We start from the raw sequence: 15,331 nt of genomic DNA, 5'->3' as shown, positions 1-15,331 counted from the left end.
TGGGACCAAATAAATTTGACATGCAAGCTCAAGAACATGGTCAGCTAAGCAGCAAAAATTTGCAACAAATAAAGCACTAGAACAAAAACTAATTGGACCATTGGAGGAGTCACATACCGAAGAACAATCCCCCAAAGCAGTTTTGTGAGTGGAGCTTTGAGCAAGGAGATCAAAAATGGCAGCAAGATGAGCTAGAACTCGTGCTTGAGCTGGTTGGTGATTTTTTCTGCAGGAAGACAAAGTGTGTGGGTGCAGGAGTAAGTGGAGACGGGCCATGTCGGGCCCACAAGGCAGGGGGCGCGCCCTGGACCCTCGTGGCCAGGTGCTGGCTCCCCCTGGTGTGTTCTCAGTGCCAAATATTCTTAAATATTCTAGAAAAAATCATATTTCATTTTGAGGGCATTTGGAGAACTTTTATTTTCGGGGTATTTTTTTATTGCAAGGATAATTCAGAAAACAGACCGAAAATAATATTTTTGCTTTATTTAATCTAAATAACAGAAAGTAAAAGGAGGGTACAGAAGGTTGTGCTTTCTAACTTCATCCATCTCATGTTCATCAAAAGGAATCCACTAACAAGGTTGATCAAGTCTTGTTAACAAACTCATTCCGAATCGCATGAAACCGGAGAATTTTTGAATAGCACTAGGTTACCTCAACGGGGATATGCACATCCCCAACAATAAGAATATCATATTTCTTCTTGACAGTAGGAAGAGGAAATTCAAAACCTCCAATAGTAATTGTTGGAATTTTTCCAATAGAATTGATACTGTGGACTTGAGGTTGTTTCCTCGAAAAGTGTACCATATGCTCATTACCATTAACATGAAAAGTGACATTGCCTTTGTTGCAATCAATAACAGCCCCTGCGTATTCAAAAAGGGTCTACCAAGGATAATCGACATACTATCGTCCTCGGGAATATCAAGAATAACAAAGTCCGTTAAGATAGTAACGTTTGCAACCACAACAGGCACATCCTCACAAATACCGACAAGTATAGCGGTTGATTTATCAGCCATTTGCAAAGATATTTCAGTAGGTGTCAATTTATTCAAATCAAGTCTATGATATAAAGAGAGAGGCATAACACTAACACCGGCTCCAAGATCACATAAAGCAGTTTTAACATAGTTTCTTTTAATGGAGCATGGTATAGTTGGTACCCCTGGATCTCCTAGTTTGTTAGGTATTCCACCCTTAAAAGTATAATTAGCAAGCATGGTGGAAATCTCAGCTTTCGGTATCTTTCTTTTATTAGTAACAATATCTTTCATATACTTAGCATAAGGATTCATTCTAAGCATATCAGTAAAACGCATACGCAAAAAGATAGGTCTAATCATTTCAGCAAAGCGCTCAAAATCCTCATCATCCTTTTCCTTGGATGGTTTAGGAAGAAAAGGCATGGGTTTCTGAACCCATGGTTCTCTTTCTTTACTGTGCTTCCTAGCAACAAAGTCTCTCTTATCATAACGTTGATTATTTGATTGTGGGTTATCAAGATCAACAACAGGTTCAGTCTCTACATCATTGTTATTGCTAGGTTGAGCATGAACATGAACATCATCATTAATATTATCACTAGGTTCATGTTCATTATCAGATTGTGTTTCAGCATCAGAGATAGAAATATCATTGGGATTCTCGGGTGTGTCAACAACAGGTTCACTAGAAGCATGCAAAGTCCTATCATTTTTCTTTTTCTTCTTTTTAGAAGGACTAGGTGCATCAACATTAGTTCTCTGAGAATCTTGCTCAATTCTCTTAGGGTGGCCCTCAGGATACAAAGGTTCCTGAGTCATTCTACCTCCTCTAGTTACAACTTTAACAGCCTTATCATTTTCCTTATTATTTAATTCATTGAGAAAATCATTTTGAGCTTTAAGCACTTGCTCTACTTGAGTGGTGACCATAGAAGCATGTTTACTAATAAGTTTAAGTTCACCTTTAATGCTAGACATATAATCACTCAAGTGTTCAATCATATAAGCATTTCGTTTCAATTGTCTACCAATATAAGCATTGAAGTTTTCTTGTTTAACAATAAAATTATCAAACTCATCTAAGCATTGGCTAGCAGACTTATAATGAGGAATATCACCTTCATCAAATCTATAGAGAGAATTTACCTTTACTACCTGTGTCAGGTTATAGAGACCATGTATTTCTTCAATAGGTGGTAAATTCTTAACATCTTCAGCTTTAATACCCTTTTCTTTCATAGATTTCTTTGCCTCTTGCATATCTTCAGGACTGGGAAATAGAATACCCCTTTTCTTCGGAGTTGGCTTAGGAGTTGGTTCAGGAAGTGTCCAATTATTTTCATTAGTCAACATATTATTCAATAGCAATTCAGCTTGATCAACTGTTCTTTCCCTGAAAACGCAACCAGCACAACTATCCAGGTGGTCTCTGGAAGCATCGGTTAGTCCATTATAAAAGATATCAAGTATTTCATTTTTCTTGAGAGGATGATCAGGAACAACATTAAGTAATCGGAGAAGCCTCCCCCAAGCTTGTGGGAGACTCTCTTCTTCAATTTGCACAAAATTATATATTCCCCTTAAGGCAGCTTGTTTCTTATGAGCGGGGAAATATTTAGCAGAGAAGTAATAAATCATATCCTGGGGACTACGCACACAACCAGGATCAAGAGAATTAAACCATGTTTTAGCATCACCCTTTAATGAGAATGGAAATAACTTAAGGATATAGTAGTAGCGAGTTTTCTCATCATTAGTGAATAGGGTGGCTATATCATTTAATCTAGTAAGATGTGCCACAACAGTTTCAGATTCATAGCCATAAAAAGGATCAGATTCAACCAAAGTAATTATCTCAAGGTCGACAGAGAAATCATAATCCTTATCAGAAATACAGATAGGTGAAGTAGCAAAAGCGGGGTCGTATTTCATTCTAGCATTCAAAGATTTTTCTTTCAGCTTGGCTAATAATTTCTTAAGATCATATCTATCATTGCAAGCAAGAAAATTCTAGCAGTTTCTTCATCCATAACATAACCCTCAGGCACAACAAGCAATTCATAACTAGGGGGAGAATATTCATCATCACTTTCATCAATATTATCAGTTTCAATAATTTCATTCTCTCTAGCCATAGCAAGTTGTTCATCAAGAAATTCACCTAGTGGCACAGTAGTATCAAGCATAGAAGTAGTTTCATCATAAGCATCATGCATAGCAGAAGTGTCATCATCAATAACATGCGACCTATCAGAATCAATAGCATGTGTAGGTGTCGCTAATTTACTCATAACAGAAGGACAATCAAGTGCAGAGCTAGATGGCAGTTCCTTACCTCCCCTCGTAGTTGAGGGAAAAATCTTAGTTCTTTCGTCTTTCAAGTTCCTCATAGTGATCAGCAGATATAAATCCCAAGTGACTCAAAGAATAGAGCTATGCTCCCCGGCAACGGTGCCAGAAAATAGTCTTGACAACCCACAAGTATAGGGGATCGCAACAGTTTTCGAGGGTAGAGTATTCAACCCAAATTTATTGATTCGACACAAGGGGAGCCAAAGAATATTCTCAAGTATTAGCAGTTGAGTTGTCAATTATACCACACCTGGATAACTAGATATCTGCAGCAAAGTATTTAGTAGCAAAGTAGTATGGAAGTAACGGTAACAATGGCAAAAGTAACAGTAGCAGTTTTGTAGTAATTGTAACTACGGCAACGGTAAAGTAACTAAGCAAAGAACAACATGTGAAAAGCTCGTAGGCATTGGATCAGTGATGGATAATTATGTCGGATGCGATTCCTCATGCAAAAGTTATAACATAGGGTGACAAAGAACTAGCTCCAGTTCATCAATGTAATGTAGGCATGTATTCCGAATATAGTCATACGTGCTTATGGAAAAGAACTTGCATGACATCTTTTGTCCTACCCTCCCGTGGCAGCGGGGTCCTATTGGAAACTAAGGGATATTAAGGCCTCCTTTTAATAGAGTACCGGACCAAAGCATGAACACTTAGTGAATACACAAACTCCTCAAACTACGGTCATCACCGGTAAGTATCCCGATTATTGTCACTTCGGGGTTAACGGATCATAACACATAATAGGTGACTATTGACTTGCAAGATAGGATCAAGAACTCACATATATTCACGAAAACATAATAGGTTCAGATCTGAAATCATGGCACTCGGGCCCTAGTGACAAGCATTAAGCATGGCAAAGTCATAGCAACATCAATCTCAAAACATAGTGGATACTAGGGATCAAACCCTAACAAAGCTAACTCGATTACATGATAAATCTCATCCAACCCATCACCTTCCAGCAAGCCTACGATGGAATTACTCACGCACGGCGGTGAGCATCATGAAATTGGTGATGGAGGATGGTTGATGATGACGACGGCGACCGATTCCCCTCTCCTAAGCCCCGAACGGACTCCAGATCAGCCCTCCCGAGAGAGTTTAGGGCTTGGCGGCGGCTCCATATCGTAAAACACAATGAATCCTTCTCTCTGATTTTTTCTCCCCGAACGTGAATATATAGGGTTGGAGTTGAGGTCGGTGGAGCACCAGGGGGCCCATGAGGCAGGGGCGGACCCAGGCGGGTAGGCGCGCCCCCACCCTCGTGGACAGGGTGTGGGCCCCTGGTCTTGATTATTTCGCCAATATTTTTTATATATTCCAAAAATATTCTCCGTGAAGTTTCAGGTCATTCCGAGAACTTTTATTTCTGCACAAAAATAACACCATGGCAATTCTGCTGAAAACAGCGACAGTCCGGGTTAGTTCCATTCGAATCATGCAAGTTAGAGTCCAAAACAAGGGCAAACGTGTTTGGAAGAGTAGATACGATGGAGCCGTATCACCCCCTACAACCACTAGGTGGTTGGCTGCTCCGAGAGAAACTGACACTTGTCATTTGAGAGCATCCCATCCTCCGAGGACTTCGAGCGAAAATCATGAAGTGAGGAAAACCCAAACCCAAACACCTACAAACCCAAAGTGATTGAGCATCACTGAAGAGATTGATCCTGCGTGGATCCGATGCTTGTTACCTTTGAAGACTGTGCATCTTCCAGACGGTTAGGCGTCATGGTCTGAGCATCCAAGAGGAAATTGTGGATCGCCGAGTGACCGAGTTTGTGAAGGTTTGGAAGTCACCTGAAGACTTACCATGAGTGATTGGGCGAGGTCTGTGTGACATTAGCTCAAGGAGAATACGGTGAGGACTATGTGTCCTCAGGTTTAAATACCTAGCCGCTCCAACCAGACGTACAACTGTCACAACTGTTGGAACTCGTCTACCAAATCACTGTCTTCACCAAGCCTACTGGTTCTATTTCCTCAACCCTTCCATGTCCTCATTACAGTGTTGTGTGCTTGTTCATATCTGTTTGAAGACTTTGACTGAAGACTTTCTCAATTTCCTTAGTTCAATTCTTCAGTCCGTTTGTCTTCATCCTGTTATCTTGTGTTTACGCTTTCTGTACTCTGTGCTTGTTTTCATTTCATCATGATGACCATGCTTATTTTCTGTTATGTTTGCATCTGAGTACTTATTCCGCTGCAAGTAGTTCTTCACTTAGGAACTTCCTCACCCGGAAATTCTCAGTGAAGAATTCATAAAAATTGCCTATTCGCCCCCCCTCTAGTCGATATAATGCACTTTCATGGGCAGGCCGGAGAAGCACCTGCATGACATTCTTTGGGCCGTCCATGACGGAAAAAACCGTGGTAGAAGCGAGGGCAAGGAATATATCGGGGAGTTCCCGGTTACGGTGGCTGGTCGGGGGCCGAGCGATGCGCGTTTCTCTCGTACGTACGCGCGTGTGTGCGAGGCGTTGCGCTCTAACTGAACCCGAGCGAGGCGTTGGGCTCTAACTGAACCCGAGTGATTGCACTGCAGGCTACGCATTACTGAACCAGAGCGATCAATCGATCCCTTCGCTACTGCCGCTAACTGAAGCCGATCGAACACTACTACCTCCTTCCCTTGATGAACAGTGAGCGTTGTTGGGGGGTTTGGATGAACAGTTCCTGGTGGGGGTTGGATGAACAGGACCCCGTGGTAGTAGAGGCTGTTGCCGTTGGATGAACAGGACCCCGATCGATCGAGCTGGTGGAGGGGTGGATGAACAGGACCCCATGAAGGGTTGGATGAACAGGACGACCCCGTGGAGGGCTGGTTGAGCAGTAGCCGGTGGAGGGCTGGATGAACAGTGGCCCGTGGAGGGGTGGTTGAATAGGACCCCATGGAGGGGGCTGGTTGAACAGTAGCCGGTGGAGGAGCACGCGGTGGAGGCTGGATGAACAGGAGCCCGTGGATGAACAGTCGCAGGTGGAGGCTGGAGGAGGTCGACGGTGGATGAACAGTACCCCGTGGAGGCTGGAGGAGGTCGACGGTGGAGATGAACAGTATCTCGTGGGGTCCCGTTTTGCGGTACGCCACACCCCTCCCGATGAACAGGACCCTCGTTCCGACAGTAGCACTCCAACACAAGTCCGTTTCCTCCGTTTTGCGGTACGCCACACCCCTCCCGATCAACAGGAACCCGTTTCGATCGTAGGAGGTCCGTTTCCTCCGTTTTGCAGTATGCCAGACCCCTCCCGATGAACAAGATCCCATTTCGACCGTGGTCGGTCGAACACAAGGTTGTTTCCTCCGTTCTGCGGTACGCGATGACTCATTTCCATCGGCTGTTCCGTCCAAGCCAGTTGGCTCCCGATGAACAGCACGCGTTCCGTTGCCTCCCGATGAACACAATGCATTCCATTGCCTCCCCATGAACACGACAATGATGCAGTTTCTCCATTCCGACCCAGCCATGTACACGAGCTCTGGCCGTACGTATGCACGAGTAGGCGTTCGAGACCCCGCCCGTATGTACGTATGTGGCCGTATTTTTTTTCTTGCACCCTGGCCGCTGTACGTACGTGTACATGCTACATGCGCGCCTCTACTACGACACGTGCACGCCTCTACTACGACACATGACCTTCCTTGCACGGCCACGGTTCATCGCTGCAGCCTGTAGCAGACCGATCGTATGTACGTACAGGTTCGCGACCAGAATGACAACGCTACATACGCTTCGACCAGGTGGGTACCGACTGTCAGGCACTTCCTTGCGTGCAAAGATGCAGTTGGTGGGTCCCAGTAGTCATGGGGAAACATTTTTTTGTGAAATACGGTGGCCCGTCCGGTGGGTCCCTGTTGTCAAGTAGAGGAATCATTATTTTGCGCGTAATAAGGAGGCACTTCCTTGCTGTGGCCGTGGACCCAGCTGTCAGCCACTCCACGTACAGTACTCTTCTAATGGAAGTCGTTGCTTGACCACGTTTACTACGCTGCACCGAGAGCACCAGGGCGGTGGACGACGGCGAGGCCTAGGAAGGGGACGGCGCGGAGCCGGGGAAGACGCGACAGTGGAATCCCATGCGGAGAGGAGTACGAGGGTTCACTGGTTCGGCTGCGGTGTGAGGCTGCCGTCGCTGCAGGGCCTGGCCAGCGGTGGGAGTAGTAGGGGGGCAGTGAGGCCTCCGCGGCAGCACAGCCGGCCACGGGAGGCAGGAGCAGGCGGCACGACCGGCGCTGCTCTGGGCGGCTGGAGCAAGAAGACCAGAGGTTGAAGAAGCACTACGGCCGTTGGATGGACATCGTACGGTCACTGGAGCTAGAATCGTTCATATTGACTAAGTTGACAAAGCCATCCGTCCCCGTCAACTTAGTAGGCCCACAAGTCAGCCTCACACTATGGTGGGTCCCAGCTAGCAGGGGGAATATTCATTTTTTATGTGTAATAAGGAGGCACTTCCTTGCGTGCGAAGATATAGCTTGCGGGCCCGAGCTGTCAGCGGGGGGAACGTATTTTTTGCGAAATACAGAGGCCCTTCCGGTGGGTCCCAGCTGTTAGGTGGAGGAATCATTATTTTGCGTGTAACAAGGAGGCATTTCCTTGTGTGGGCCCCTACTGTCAGCCTCTTCTAATGGCTGTTGTATGTTGACCATGTTGACCTCGCCGCGCCGAGAGCACAAACATGGTGGACGAGGGCGAGGCCCAGGAAGGGAACGACCCAGAGCCGGCGAAGCCACTGCAGTGGATGCCCACGCTAAGGGGAGTACGAGCGCTGACTGGTCGGCTACGGGGTGAGGCTGATGTCGCCGGAAAATAATAGGATGTGCGGGTGGGTAGAGGGACGGCCTGGCGGCAGCACAACCAGCCACGAGAGGAGGGAGCAAGCAATCCCGCCGGCGCTGGTTTGGGCGGCTGGAGCAGGAAGATCAGAGATTGAAGAAGCACAGCGGCCATTGGATGGACATCCAACAATCACTGCTCTGTGTTGACTAAGTTGACAAAGCCTTGTGTACGCGTCAAAAAAAATTAGGACATCGTCATCGCCAACCTAGTAGGCCCAGAAGTTAGCCTCCAAATATGTGGAAAACAGCATACAGCCCATTTTCCATTATTTTCAATAATTTACAACCTATTTGCTAATTCTTAAGGATATTTGAAGCCCATATCCTTTTTATTAGCATTATAGACCATATATTCTGGGCACTGCTAAAAAATTCAACGAAATTTTGCATATTTCGGTGGGGTCCGAACTCTTTTAATCATGAAATTTCGTGTCACCTTAAAAATAATTTTTTTTAAATGATATCAAAATAAAATTCAAAAAACAATTCTCCACAAAAAAAAAAGAATGAAATTTAAAATCTTAACTAGCAAGATGCCCGTGCGTTGCACGGAACATGAAGATGCATTTGTATGAGTAGTTTATCTTGTGGGAGAAAAGACGATATTTTAATGTAATTGCCAGTTGGATTTGGTTTTTATAAGAGTAGAGAGTAGATAAATCCAAAAAAATGATATTTTAATGTAATTGCCGGTTGGCTTTGGTTTAAAAATTTACAGCCCATTTCTTACGACTTATAGCCCATTTTCTGGGGAAGCCCATTTCTTACTACTTACATCCCTCCTCATCTTGAAAGATTTGCAGCCCAGCAGGGCTGAGAAAAGAAAGCAGGCCTCAGTTTTGGTATTCTCCAAAAAAGAGAGCTGGGCTAGCCATTTTCAGAAAGAAAAAAGATATCAACTGGGCTCGTCATGTGCTTAAATAAAAGCGTAAGCGTGGGCTAGACGGGCCACAGCCCCCGCACAGCGAGCAGTTGAGCTCCGTCTCTGGAACTAAAAAACAACTGGGTGAGCTGCTGGGTCCCTGGTGTTATCCGCTCGTTGTGTAATTTTCTCATTTATTGACTACATTGACAATGGCGTGGGACCTAGTTGTCAAACAATTAGGAGGAAGTATTTTTTTGGCTTGTAATAGCGAGGCACCTGCTTGCGTAATGCAATGACCCTGGTGGCTCCCTACTGTCAACCTCTCCACGTACAGTCATCTCCTGATTCCTCTTGGTTGTTGACCATTTTTTTTGTGGGGAGTTTGTTGACGATGTTGACAACGCCAGACAACGGCAGGCACAGCGAGCGAACCAAGGCGGAGAACGACGGCAAGGCCTCGGACGGGAACGAACAGCAGTCGTGGAAGATGCGGCAGTGTAGTGGCAGGTGGAGGGAAGTACGAGGGCAACAACATGCAACTCAAGCTTACAAACGGTACAAAAAGCCCAAGGATTAATTTTTCATCAATTTTTTAGACAAAACCCAGATTGAACATGGTAGTAACATCTAACCCAAGCACTCTTTTTTGCAGTCACAAACAAATGGATCAGTCTGATCCATAAAATCAACATCCTGTGCAAAAAAAATTATTTCAGGATGACTACAACTTGTTGTAAATAGAAGCCGAGCACGTTTAGAAGCCCATTTGTCCACCTTAAACTTCTTTTTTTGCTGTCCAACGTGTCCGTCCATGAGAAATCTCTTGCGGTAAAACTTAAGCCTCATGGACAATAGTAACCTCGCATTCAACAGGAAGAATGTGACAAAGCTTCTGTTTTCCTGGTTGGATGCATATCCTTCCATCGTTATTGTCCTCAAACGAATGTCATCAGAACTAAGAAAATCCTGGTGCTTATTACGCCACCGATTGGCTATACGTTTTTTTCCATGTGGTAGCACTGCCTAAGTAGACATGAAGATTGAAAATAGTTCAGGTCTGAACAAAGAGTATGTCGAAAGAGCGACAGCTAAACGATTAATTCTAGTACAATATATACGGGCTTTCAATGTGCATGAAATCATCACCTCTATATATAAATTCTCTAGAGATGGAAAGCATCGCAGCAAGCCAATAATTATGTTTAGATCAAAACTAAACATTCCGATATATAAGATCTTGACAGAATCCAGCAGCATTGATAGGCTATCCATGGACGAACTCTTCATTGAGCATATAACATAATATTAGTACCCAAAGTGTACTCCAAGATGATATAAAACTTATGCGCACAAATGAAAAATGCAGCTTATGATTACAAATGTGTAGATCATAATATACAGTTGATGTCTACTACGCAACCTTCTTCTTGTAGACGTTGTTGGGCCTCCAAGTGCAGAGGTTTGTAGGACAGTAGCAAGTTTCCCTCAAGTGGATGACCTAAGGTTTATCAATCCGTGGGAGGCGTAGGATGAAGATGGTCTCTCTCAAACAACCCTGCAACCAAATAACAAAGTGTCTCTTGTGTCCCCAACACACCCAATACAATGGTAAATTGTATAGGTGCACTAGTTCGGAGAAGGGAGGGTGATACAAGTGCAATATGGATGGTAGATATAGGTTTTTGTAATCTGAAAATATAAAAACAGCAAGGTAACTAATGATAAAAGTGAGCACAAACGATATTGCAATGCTAGGAAACAAGGCCTAGGGTTCATAGTTTCACTAGTGCAAGTTCTCTCAACAATAATAACATAATTGGATCATATAACTATCCCTCAACATGCAACAAAGAGTCACTCCAAAGTAACTAATATCGGAGAACAAACGAAGATATTATTGTAGGGTACGAAACCACCTCAAAGTTATTCTTTCGGATCGATCTATCATAGAGTTCGTACTAGAATAACACCTTAAGACACAAATCAATCAAAACCCTAATGTCACCTAGATACTCCAATGTCACCTCAACTATCCGTGGGTATGATTATACGATATGCATCGAACAATCTCAGATTCATCTATTCAACCAACACATAGAACTTCAAAGAGTGCCCCAAGGTTTCTACCGGAGATTCAAGACGAAAACGTGTGCCAACCCCTATGCATAAGTTCACAAACGGAACCCGCAAGTTGATCACCAAAACATACATCAAGTAGATCACGTGAATATCCCAATGTCACCATAGATAAGCACATGCAAGACATACATCAAGTGTTCTCAAATCCTTAAAGACTCAATCCGATAAGATAACTTCAAAGGGAAAACTCGATCCATTACAAGAGAGTAGAGGGGGAGAAACATCATAAGATCCAACTATACTAGCAAAGCTCGCGATACATCAAGATCGTATCACCTCAAGAACACGAGAGAGAGAGAGAGCGATCAAACACATAGCTACTGGTACATACCCTCAGCCCCGAGGGTGAACTACTCCTCCTCGTCATGGAGAGCGCCGGGATGATCAAGATGGCCACCGGTGAGGGTTCCCCCCTACAGCAGGGTGCCGGAACAGGGTCCCGTTTGGTTTTTGGTGGCTACAGAGGCTTGCGGTGGCGGAACTCCCGATCTATTGTGCTCCCCGATGTTTTTAGGGTATATGCATATATATATAGGCGAAAGAAGTCGGTCAAGGGAGCCACGAGGGTGGGGGCGCGCCCAGGGGGTAGGGCGCGCCTCCCTGCCTCGTGGCTTCCTCGAAGCTTCCCTGACGTCTACTCCAAGTCTCCTGGATTGCTTCCGTTCCGAAAATAACTCTCCCGAAGGTTTCATTCGGTTTGGACTCCGTTTGGGCTGGGCCTCCGGTTAATAGGTTAGTCCCAAAAATAATATAAAAGTGTTTAGTAAAGCCCATAAACATCCAATACAGATAATATAATAGCATGAATACTTCATAAATTATAGATACGTTGGAGACGTATCAGCATCCCCAAGCTTAATTCCCGCTCGTCCTCGAGTAGGTAAATGATAAAAGAAATAATTTATGAAGGGTGAATGCTAGCAGGTGCACAAGTTTGATCAATGATAATTTCAATCACCTTTTCTAGCATCATTATATATCATATCAGTAGCTCAACTCATAGAACTTCTCATGATCAAGTAACAAGCTATTCACATGTTAAAGTATAGATCATAAACTTTCTTGAAAACTAACAAACCGTGTTATTAGTCATCAAACAATTACAGTTCATCTTATTTTCAGGAAGAGTCTATGTCAGAGCTTTGATTCAGCAAACTTCACATACTCAACTATCATTTAGTCTTTCATAATTGCTAACACTCACGCGATATTTATGGGTTCAAAGTTTTAATCAGACACAGAAAAAGATAGGGGCTTATAGATTCGCCTCCCAACCTTTTACCTCAAGGGTAATGTCAACAATAATAGTTCATGATGCCTTACATCCAATTGGATATATATATCAGGATCTTTCCAACACAATGTGCTTGCCAAAGGATAAAATGTAAAAAGGAAAGGTGAAGATCACCATGACTCTTGCATAAGGTATGAGACAAGAATAAAAGATAGGCCCTTCGTAGAGGGAAGCAGAGGTTGTCATGCGCTTTTATAGTTGGATGCACAAAATCTTAATGCGAAAGAATGTCACTTTATATTGCCACTTGTGATAGGGACCTTTATTATGCAGTCCGTCGCTTTTATTGCTTCCACATCACAAGATCGTATAAAGCTTATTTTCTCCACACTAATAGATCATACATATTTAGAGAGCAATTTTTATTGCATGCACCGATGACAACTTACTTGAAGGATCTTACTCAATCCATAGGTAGGTATGGTGGACTCTCATGGCAATACTGGTTTAAGGGATGTTTGGAAGCACAAGTAGTATCTCTACTTGGTGCCAAGAATTTTGCTAGCATGAGGGGGAAAGGCAAGCTCAACATGTTGGATGATCCATGACAATATACTTTATTTCAGATATAAGAAAACATAACCCATTACATTGTCTTCCTTGTCCAACATCAACCTTTTAACATGTCATATTTTAATGAGTGCTCACAATTACAAAAGATTTCCAAGATAGTATATTTATATGTGAAATCTCTCTTCCCTCAATATTTTTTTCATGAATTGTTCAAGTGACCAATACAATGTTTGCTAACCTTCAATAAATTTACCACCTCTACTCCTTATATGTGAAATCATTAATCCCCATGGGATAAGCATTTAAAACATATATAATTTCAGATTTATGATATTCAAATCATTCAACTATTTACTCATAGGATATAAGTGAAGCACACGAGTAAATGACAAACTACTCCAAAAAGATATAAGTGAAGATCAATGAGTAGTTAAATAATTATTTAGCTATGTGAAGACTATCCCATTTAATAATTTCAGATCTTTATATTTTATTCAAACATCAAGCAAAACAAAATAAAATGACATTCTAAGAATAGCAAACATCACGTGAAGAAGCAATAACTTAGGATCAACCGATACTAACCGATAGTTGTCGAAGAAGAAAGGTGGGATGCCAACCGGGGCATCCCCAAGCTTAGACGCTTGAGACTTCTTGAAATATTACCTTGGGATGCCTTGGGCATCCCCAAGCTTGAGATTTTGTGTCTCCTTAATTCCTCTCATATCACGGTCTTCCTAAATCTCAAAAGCTTCATCCACACAAAACTCAACAAGGACTCGTGAGATAAGTTAGTATAAACAAATGCAAAAACCTTATCATACTCTACTGTAGCAAATCACTAAAATTATTATTCAAAATTGCATACTAAATTCCTCTGCATATTTAATAGTCCTATCCTCAAATAGAATCATTAAAGAAGCAAACATATGCAAACAATGCAAACATAACAGCAATCTACCTAAACAGGACAGTCTGTAAAGAATGCAGCAAGATCCATACTTCCCTAGCTCCAAAAATCATGAAAGAAAATTCCCACTGTAGTAAATTTATCAGATCTTATTATGCAAAAGGTTTCAACATTTTATCACATTCTGACTTTTCTAGGGAATTTTTGCAACAGCGGTAAATTTTCTGTTTTCAAACAGCAACATGTAGACTAGTAAAATAGGCATACTAAAGGCTATCAATGCCACTTTTATTGAAATAAAAGATGAAAAACATTGTTCTAAATAACAGAAAGCAAATCCTAACAAAATAAATTGATGCTCCAAGCAAAACACATATCATGTGGTGAATAAAAATATAGCTCCAAGTAAAGTTACCGATGAACGAAGACGAAAGAGGGGATGCCTTCCGGGGCATCCCCAAGCTTAGGCTCTTGGTTGTACTTGAATATTGCCTTGGGGTGCCTTGGGAATCCCCAAGCTTAGGCTCTTGCCACTCCTTATTCCATAGTCCATCGAATCTTTACCCAAAACTTGAAAACTTCACAACACAAAACTTAACAGAGAACTCGTAAGCTCCGTTAGTATAAGAAAATCAATCACCACTTAGGTACTGTTGTGAACACATTCTAAATTCATATTGGTGTAATATCTACTGTATTCCAACTTCTCTATGGTTCATACCCTCCAATACTACTCATAGATTCATCAAAATAAGCAAACAACACATAGAAAACAGAATCTGTCAAAAACACAACAGTCTGTAGTAATCTGTATCAAACATTTACTTCTGGAACTCCAAAAATTCTGAAATAAATTGGTGGACCTGAGGAATTTGTCTATTAATATTCTTCAAAAATAATCAACTTAAAAGCACTCTTCTGTAAAAAATGACAGCTAAACTCATGAGCGCAAAGTTTCTGTTTTTTACAGCAAGATCACATTAACTTCCACCCAAGTCTTCCCAAAGGTTCTACTGGGCACTTTAACGCCCCTAGCTAGGCATGATGATTTCAATGATGCTCACATAAAGGATAAGAATTGAAACATAAAGAGAGCATCTTGAAGAATATGACTAGCACATTTAAGTCTAACCCACTTCCTATGCATAGGAATTTTGTGAGCAAGTAACTTATGGGAACAATAATCAACTATCATAGGAAGGCAAAACAAGCATAACTTCAAAACTTTAAGCACATAGAGTGGAAACTTGGTATTATTGCAATTCCTACAAGCATATATTCCTCCCTCATAATAATTTTTAGTAGCATCATGAATCAATTCAACAATATAACCAGCACCTAAAGCATTCTTTTCATGATCTACAAGCATAGAAATTTTATTACTCTCCACATAAGCAAAATTCTTCTCATTCAGAATAGT

Source organism: Aegilops tauschii, chromosome 4, assembly GCF_002575655.3.
Source record: "Aegilops tauschii subsp. strangulata cultivar AL8/78 chromosome 4, Aet v6.0, whole genome shotgun sequence".
Taxonomy (NCBI): Eukaryota; Viridiplantae; Streptophyta; class Magnoliopsida; order Poales; family Poaceae; genus Aegilops; species Aegilops tauschii.
This window is presented reverse-complemented; position numbering follows the sequence as displayed.